Consider the following 9,127-nt stretch of genomic DNA (forward strand, 5'->3'; position numbering starts at 1 on the left):
CGAATCTGTGTATATACACGCTAACCTGTATGTCTACACACTAATATGTGTCTATACACACATCAATGCACATATATAAATATTTCTGAGCATTTCTATTAGAGTTTCTTTGGCGCATGAATTGCCGTAGCACCAGCTCCTTGCTTATCTAAAATCTCTTCTTCCAGCATTGAAAACCTGCTGACACTTATGATCGAGTTACTTGTTTGTTCAGTCTTAACACAGCTTATTCAACAGTTGTCAGATCGCCAACTTGTACCCTAACGAGAAACGACTTTGCCACACCAAAGCGGTACCTTTTTTCTCTATTTATATTCCCTTTTAAGTATTAGGTTTTATCTGTACTGTTGGACCCAGACTGGGTTGGTGGTGGTACCTGAGAGCACAGCAGACTCGTAGAAAAAGCATGCTCCACAGGAAGCTGAGGCATGCTGTTGGACAGCCAGTGGTTACATGTGCAGTTTTCCTCTGATAGGTCCTGGGTACTGTTGCCAGGGTGATAACGGCTGTGCCGTGTCATTATTGATCCACCAGTAGTCAGAGAAGCTTTGCAGTCAGGATACTGTTTAGTAGACAGAGTGGTTTCTGATGGACACTAATTCCTTCCACAAAACCTTGAGTTATGAAAAATCTTGCTGGAGGTGAGCTGTTTGCATCTGGGGAGTAATGTAAAAATCAGAAAGTCCGCACAAGTGAGACATGGAGTCTCCTAAACCATCACTCAGTGAGAATCTTCCAAGTAAACTATGAAAACAGACTGGGGCACTGCCCCGACTTGCTCCTTTTCTAATGATGGGCCGCAAATTAAAATCTTTTTATTTTGCTGAATAAATAAATATTCATTTCGATTAAACTGCCCATTCCTCTAACACAGTCCTCTGGGATTCAATGATCTACAAAGTCATACTATTTTCAATCAGCAGGACTTAGTAAGTTAAATTCAGATACCTAAGCATTTTCCTGCTGTCATTTTATAGCACTGAGTTTTTGTTTATTCAGCCAATAGCAAGTGCTTATTCTATGTCAAGACCTTGAACAAATCTACCTGGGGGAAGACACTGCCTAGAATGTGTATTTGCATGAGGAAAGGGCTCTTCTGGGATTTTCTTCCCTTCTGGGCCATGGCTAAAGTGTACTGGGGGTGGAGGTGGTCTGAAGGTCGGCCTAAATAGGAATCCAGTTCTGTAGTTAAGCATTCATTCCTCCTGGTGAAAAGACAGGAAGGTGAAACCATTAGAACGGATACTCTAAAAGTTCGGCTACAGCACCGCCCACTGTTACGCATACTGTAGATCTTGATAAGAACAAGTGTGAAAGAGCCTTAGGTTGACTGCGATGACTTTGCTGTATTCATTTGCCAGGGCTGCCACAACCAAATATCAGGTGGCTTACTCCTTGGCTTGTAAGTGAACATGTTTTGTTGTCTCTTTCTGTATGTATGAGCCCCAGGTATCTCTCTCTCTCTGTGCAACAATCTCCTCTTTTGATAAGGACACTATTCAACTTGGACTAGGGCCCACCCCATAACCTCCTTTTAATTTAGTCTCCTCTTTAAGGACTATCTCCAGTCTACAACACTACCCCAAGCAATCATTGTATTCCAAAAAAAAAATTTTAATGAACAGGATGTTGCTATATTTCTTAGGCTGGCCTTGAACTCTGCAGCTCAAATGATCCTTTGTCCTAGTCCCCCAGATTGCTGGCCCTTCAAGCATGCTCCACCACACTTGGATTTAAAATAAAAAAGTGATGAAACTGTTGTAACAATGGTAAGCTGGAAAATGGAAAGTAAAATTAAATAGCCCACAGCTGTTTTTTTGGCTCAGTGTGTAAGGCTGTATATGTAATATATATCTAAATTGGACTATGATGGGGCACATTGACAGCATAGAATGTCAGGGTTTAGGAGGAATTGATAAGCATGAGATTAGACACATACAGATACTGAAATAAATGCCTCAAACCCCAATTCATTCCCTTGGGTGCATTTTATAAAACCTTTAGGATTTATTTATGCAGCACAAAAATTTACCCAGTTAAAGTACACCAGTGCAATGGTTCCTGCATATAATCTGATTTGTGCAACTACCACTCCTAACTTTAGAATATCGTCATCGTTCCAAGAAGACACACTGTACCCATTAGCAGCCACTTTTCACTTCTCCCATCCTACTAATAAACGGCTTGTCTCCATGGAGACTTGCTTACCGTGGACATTTTGTGGAAGGGGAATGAAACGACATGTAGCCCTCTGTGCTTAGCTTCTTTTGTGCTATAGCACAGATTGGCACTTAATTCTATTTAATTTCTATATAATGATCCATGGCGCATTTAGTTTATCCATTCATCATTTGGTAAGCAGTTTCTAATCTTTGGCTATTATGAATAATGTTGTTCAGATCATTTATGCAAACTTGTTTTGTGTGAACATTTGTTTACATTTCTCCTGGGTATGACCTAGGAGTAGAGTTGCTGGGTCATATTTTTAATTTTTTGAGAACCTATCAAGATGTTCTTCACAACCCTGACTTTTTGCATTTCTACCAGCTATATAATTACCTAAAATACCATTCAGAGATGGCCTTACTATTTTAATTTTTTTAAAAGATTTATTCATTTACTTATTTATTGATTATATGTATATGGTGTTTTAAATAATTTATTTATTTTTATTTTATGTGCATTGGTATTTTGCCTGCATGTATGTCTGTATGAGGGTGTCAGATCCCCTGGAACTGGAGTTACAGACAGTTGTGAGCTGCCATGTGGGAGCTGGGAATTGAACCCAGATTCTCTGGAAGAGCAACCAGTGCTATTAACTGCTGAGCCATCTTTTGAGCCCCAAAACATTCAATCTTACAAGCACAATTTAGACAACCTTCTCATATCCAATACCCACCTGTCTGTATCATTGTAACACTGGAAGATGTAATGTGACTTCCAGGATTTCTCACAGATGACTTGAGGTAGCTCTTTAAAATATGAATGTAAAACACAACCCCTTAAGGGAAATTAGTTATCCTAGATTATAGGAAGCTCCTCCATACAAGGTGAGACCCCTGGTTGGAAGTCCTTGTTCTAGTAACTGGATTTTGTTTTGGTTTGTTTGTTTGTTTTTTGAGACAGGGTTTCTCTGTGTATCCCTGGATGTCTTTGAACTCAATCTATAGACCAGGCTGGCTTTGAACTCAGAGATCTGCCTGCCTCTGCCTCCCGAGTGCTGGGATTAAAGGCTTGTGCCACCCCACCCAGCTAATATTTAGTATCTTTTAGTGCATATTATTCATTTCCTGGATAGAAGGACCAATAGCATAATTTAAAACTGCTGGGACAAAATGCCTTAGAGCATCCCTGGTTAGAGAAGGGGAAGAAGGAATCCTGGAGCAGATGTTGGTACTTTGCCCCCGTTAGGATCAGCACGAAACAGAATGGGAACCAAAGAGCAGCAATGATTTGGCCTTATTTTCTGATGCCCAAAGAGATTTCAAATTAAGTCTTTAGTGAGCCATGAAATTAACCTTAGGTATTTTGTAAAGAGTGTAAACTAGAACTGAACCTTTTTTCCTAAATGTGTTGAACATCAGTCTCAACTGTTAAAATGATGGCCAAGAGTATCATAATCACAGCTACTTAGGAGGCTGAAGGAGAGATCACAAGTTTGAGGCCAGCTTGCACAGTGTGGCAAGATGCTGTCTCAAGGGGGAAAAAAACCACTTGGCCAAAGAAGATTTAAGTGGAACCTAACCTTGATTAAGTCAGAATCCTTAATCAGAATAGTCTTCTTCAAGGTCAATTTTGGACGTGGCCAAACAAAGGGCATGCTTACTTGGTCCTGAAGATGCGCTAAGTATGGCAAGATCAGAAAAGGCAAATGCTGTTGGAGGTGGGGAGCAGAGCGGTGCAGACAGGCTGCGGAAGCGCAGCAGCTGGAGCATAGACTGGCAGCAGGGGGAGTGGAAAGCTGGGGGGAGCCTTCAAAAGCACTGGGAGTCAAGTTGAAAGAGATAAAGAAGAGAACTGTCTCACATGATTGTTGATTTCTCTGGAGGAACTTCACCCTTGGAAAGGATCTGAAAGCCAATCAATCCTAAGGCCTTAGAAGTAGGAGGCACGGGTTCCACCCTCCTGAATGCTTAAGGGAAGTTCCTTGTCTGTGTATCCTGCATAATGGGCATCAACAGCTTAGATGCAAGATTGTAAAACATCTGTAGCGAACTTCTGCCCTCGGGAGTTCTCCCATTGTGCTGTAAGCCTGTGTTTAAGACCTCTTCCCTCCTTCAATAAACAGCATTCGGCATTAAAAAAAAAGAAGTAGGAGGCACTCAACACCGTCCAGTCCAAAGAGTAGCTACAGTAGTGCGCAGAAGAGAGTGCACAAGAGTTAGAAAAATGAAAGAGATGTCAAAACCCCTCTATGGCTTCATTGGCTTCAATTTTGCCTTGTTGTGGGCATTCATTAAATCAGAAGAATAACCCACTGGGTTCAGTCAGCCAACCTTTTATGCCTTTCCATTGGGGAAATGACTTGTTTTAAGCTTATAAATATAAATAATGACATGAAAGCATTTCACTTTCATGCGTTATTGCCAAGAACAGGACATTTTGTTTTTCCTTTTTCAAGGTCCTCTCAGTCTAATGAGGACTTCTCAAATGGTGCTCTGTCTGCATCAGCCTTTTAGAATCCTGGGCAGGGGGAGGGGGGAGTGGGCTTGTTAGCTTCCTGGGAAATGGTGAGTTCAGTCTCTGTGGGAGGGGAGGTAGGGATCTGTTTTCAACAATTTTCTAGGGGATTGTTTCACACCCTCAAATTGAAGAATCTGCGAGCTAGGAATAGAATTTCAGGCAACTAACTCATTTGCGTAAAGGCCAAGAAACAGACAAGTAGAGGCATAGACTCTACAAGACCTACAGTCCTTCAACAGTAGGCTACTGAATGTTGCGTGTACTAGTGGGCTCTCAACACACAAACCAACCAACCGAAACAGCCAGCCTGGTTTCATCTGTCAGTTTCCACAGTAGAAGTACTCCCACCACGTCCAATTTCAAGTTAACGTTCCATCACTTAGCATAGTGTGCACACTGTTAATATAAGACTTCTACCCAAAAGGTACAATAAATGTAAATAATCTTAGTATAGCATAGTAACAGAATGTGATGAGTATTGCCTTTGTATTTTGTTGTTACATAAAATTTAATTATGGGAGCCAGCGAGATAACTCAGTGAGTAAAAGTCCCTGCCTGCCACCCAGCCTGACAACCTAAGTTTGAGTTCCAGGCCTCACATGGTAGGAGAGAACCAACTCAGAAGTTGTCTTATGACCTCACACACTATGGCACATGGCACACAATTCCATATGTACATACACAAGTAACTACATGTAATTAAAAAATTAATCGTAAAATTTTAATTATGGCTATATTTTATGGCTTGGAAGTTTCGACAGCCAGCTAGGACACCACTGCATACAGTCATTCTTCCAAGACACATAACACTCTTAGCTGCCAGACTAACCATCCCACATGAGCAATCATAGAGAGCCTCTCTTCTGCCGTGTAAGAAGGGAAAAGTATGGGGTTGGTGCAAGAAGCCATTGTTGAGGAGTGTATCGGGCCAGGAACCAACATGAAGGAGTATTTGTGACATTGACCTAACTAGGCAGCCACTTTAGCCTCATTCTGAGACCTGTCATGGGTCCTGAGCTAAGAAAATTGACCCCAGGTACATAGGGCTGTGTGCTCTCACCCTGCAGGCAAACTGGCCTCAACATTTTATCTTCTAGCTCAAGCTAGCACAGCACAGTAAACCTAGAGGATAGAGGGAGAAGAGGAATGTTTAGAATGCAGAGTCCTGGGCCTAACACCAGAGCTCTGGACTCAGAACGACTGGGAACAGGGTCTGGAATGTGTAGCCTTAGCCTTTCCCAGCAAATTCGATAAGCGCCTAACTTGAACCCTGGGCTGAAGCAGCTGAGTACGTCATCTTCTGAGGAGGTATGGCATCTTCAGGGACAAAGGGCTGGGAAGGATCAATTTCCAGGACATTCTTCCATGGCCTCAGACTTCCCCAAATCCAGCTGCTCAAGAAAGTGAGCAACAATCAGACTCTCTCTCTCCTCTCCTTTTGTGATTGACAAAAGAAACTCATAGCTCTCAGCCATCCTCACAGCTCAGTATGGCACATGACTGCAGAAGACCCGCAGGGAGAGAAGGTTGAGGGACAAATGAAAATCCAGAAGACTAGTGACTGACTTTCTCTCTCTCTCTCTCTCTCTCTCTCTCTCTCTCTCTCTCTCTCTCTCTCTCTCTCTCTCTCTCCCCTCTGTGTGTGTGTGTCTGTCTGTCTGCCTCTATGTCTCTGTCTCTCTCTGTCTCTCTCTGTCTGTGTGTCTGTCTGTCTCTCTCTGTCTTTCTCTGTCTCTGTCTCTCTCTCTGTCTGTGTGTGTGTGTGCACACGCCTGTGTGCCAGCTAGGTTTTTCATCGATTGTTTTCAACAAAGAAGTCTTACAGGATGATCAATAAGAACATTTCTTGAAAATAACTTGCATTAGGGCAAAACTGTGGGAGAAGAGGAAAGGCTTTAAATTCAAAGTAAGGGGAGGATGTGCACTTGTCATGATTGGAAAGGAATGATGGTAATGGTGAAACTTCTAGAGTATAACATATAAAAATATGTCTTAATAAAGCTATTTAAGAAGTGGGAAAACGCTGGGCGGTGGTGGCGCACGCCTTTAATCCCAGCACTCGGGAGGCAGAGCCAGGCGGATCTCTGTGAGTTCGAGGCCAGCCTGGGCTACCAAGTGAGTTCCAGGAGAGGTGCAAAGCTACACAGAGAAACCCCGTCTCGAAAAACCAAAAAAAAAAAAAAAAAAAAAGAAGTGGGAAAACTTTATAATGCTATTAGGATTCCACTAAAGATGATGTAATATTTCTTCTTTGATACTTAAAAATTCTACAATCATGTCTTTTGATATTTTCACTCATGTTATAAACATTTAGGTGTCTATTTTTTTAATTTACCAGAAAGAACTGGGGATATAGCTCAATGGTAGAGTATTTTCCTACACGATACAAGGACCTAGGTTCAATACCATGAAGTGCATGATTTTAAGAAAAGTGTCAGAAATTATTTTGAACAACGCATCTTGAAGCCTACTGAGGCAGAACTTAAAAGATAAGGCAGGCTGGGGAAAGGCGAGCTTTTGGCCATTGGGGCATAATTGTAAGAACAGGCTGCATGGTGGGAAGGGCAGTGGGTAGAGAGGGTTCAAGAGGAATAAGTCCCACAATTGCTTGTAACTCCAGCTCCAGATGGATACAGCTCTCTGGCCTCTTTGTGCATCTGCGCTCAGGTGTACACACACACACACACACACACACACACACACACACACACACACACTTAAAAATAGTAAAAGCAAACCTTTTATTTAAAAAAGAGGGTTACTGAGCAACCACTTAGAACATTGCAGTAATCCAGGCAAGAGCTAGTAGTGGCCTGGACAAGAGCTGTAGCAGTCGCCTGGTGATTCCCTCAAAGGAGTCTTTTGAAGATGAAACAACGATCAGGAAAAGGACTGAGTGTGGAAAAGTGCTACTGCTCTTGTTAAACACAGACCTCATAAAGCAATGTGATGCCTTAGACCACAAGATCAAATCAAACTCTAAATCATTAAGGAAAACAAAGTGTTTGGTACATTTATATACCAACAACAGGGTACTATATCATTTAGAGATCACCACTCCTGATACACAGATACCAAAATCTGCCCAACTTCATGACTGTTGCACTCATGAAGTCACACCAGCTGTGGTTACCCACACCTACACAAGATCAAGTCAGCCAAAATGTCCATGTACATGATCACACCTCTTACTGAGGAGCTGATGGCAATTGATGCTGCTGGGGAAGGGAAAAGCGTTGCTCTCTGAGGATGTAACCACTTGTAAGTTTGCCCTGCTCCAGTGGATGCCCCACATCCATGCACGTGTGGACAGCATTAGCTGGACTTCGTAAGTTAGCAAAAAAAAAGATGTGAAGTTAGGAGAGTGTGGCGGTTTGAATGCAATTGGCCCCCATAAGCGCATAGGGAGTGGCACTATTAAGTGTGACCTTGTTGGAGGACATGTGTCACTGTGAGGGTGGGCTTTGAGGTCTTGTATATGCTCAAGCCACACCTAGTAAGACAGACGACTTCCTGTTGCCTGCATATCAAGATGTAAAACTCAGCTACTTCTCCACACCATGTCTGCCTGCACACTGCCGTGTCCCACCATAATAATAATGGACTAACCCTCTGGAAACGTAAGCCACCCGAGTGAAAAGTTTTCCTTTGTAAAAGTTGCCATGATCATGGTGTCTCTTCACAGCAATAGATACCCTAAGAGGGAGAGATGCTGGGAGGTAATATGAGAGAGTTGGGGAGGCAAATGGAGGGTATACATATTTCATTGTATATGTGTGATATTCTCAAATAATTGTAAAGGGCATTTCAAGTCTCTTATTTAAATAGGCTACTTAAAACACTTCCCTCTAAATTGACAACTAGAAAGTCTATATTTTGTGGACCTGAAAGTCATATATATTTATAATTACATCCTGTATTCAGACTTATATATAAATTCCTCTGAATTCACAATACTATCACTTGGATTGAGACCATCTTCCTCAACTTACATCTGTTTGGATGACAATTTTTGTTAATCACTTCTCTGTTCAACAGTCTTAAAAAGAATTGAGTTAGGCCTGATTGTACATGCCTGAATGCCAGCATTTAGGTGCCTGGGGCAAGGCAATTGTGAGTTTGAGATACAGCCTGCACTACAGAGTGAGATCCTGTCTCAAAAAAACAAAAACAGGAGATAAAATGTGGATAAGATGAAGTCATAGTGTTTTGGAGTAACTATTGATTGCCCACCTCATTCCTAAAAAAATGAATTTCTGAATATCCATGGACAAAACATCAAAAAATGTAAAAAACGTTCTGCTTTCAAATGCCGGGGGTGTCAAATGGCTGGGACAGTCAGGCTGGACTTTTAAAAAGAAAACTAAACTGAATAGACAGACAACAACTAAACACATCAGGAAGATGGAAAGCAAGGGGAGGTGAAGTCTCAGCTTGGAGAGCA

General features: G+C 41.9%; 1 non-coding gene across 1 annotated transcript; it reads left to right on the forward strand.

Annotated features, from left to right (window-relative positions):
* Positions 1-336: 336 nt before the first annotated feature.
* LOC131900290 (small Cajal body-specific RNA 13) lies at positions 337-613 on the forward strand. Its single transcript, XR_009376192.1, has one exon. It is a non-coding gene; the product is annotated as a small Cajal body-specific RNA 13 (non-coding RNA).
* Positions 614-9,127: the final 8,514 nt, after the last annotated feature.

Source organism: Peromyscus eremicus, chromosome X (genome assembly GCF_949786415.1).
Source record: "Peromyscus eremicus chromosome X, PerEre_H2_v1, whole genome shotgun sequence".
Lineage (NCBI taxonomy): Eukaryota > Metazoa > Chordata > Mammalia > Rodentia > Cricetidae > Peromyscus > Peromyscus eremicus.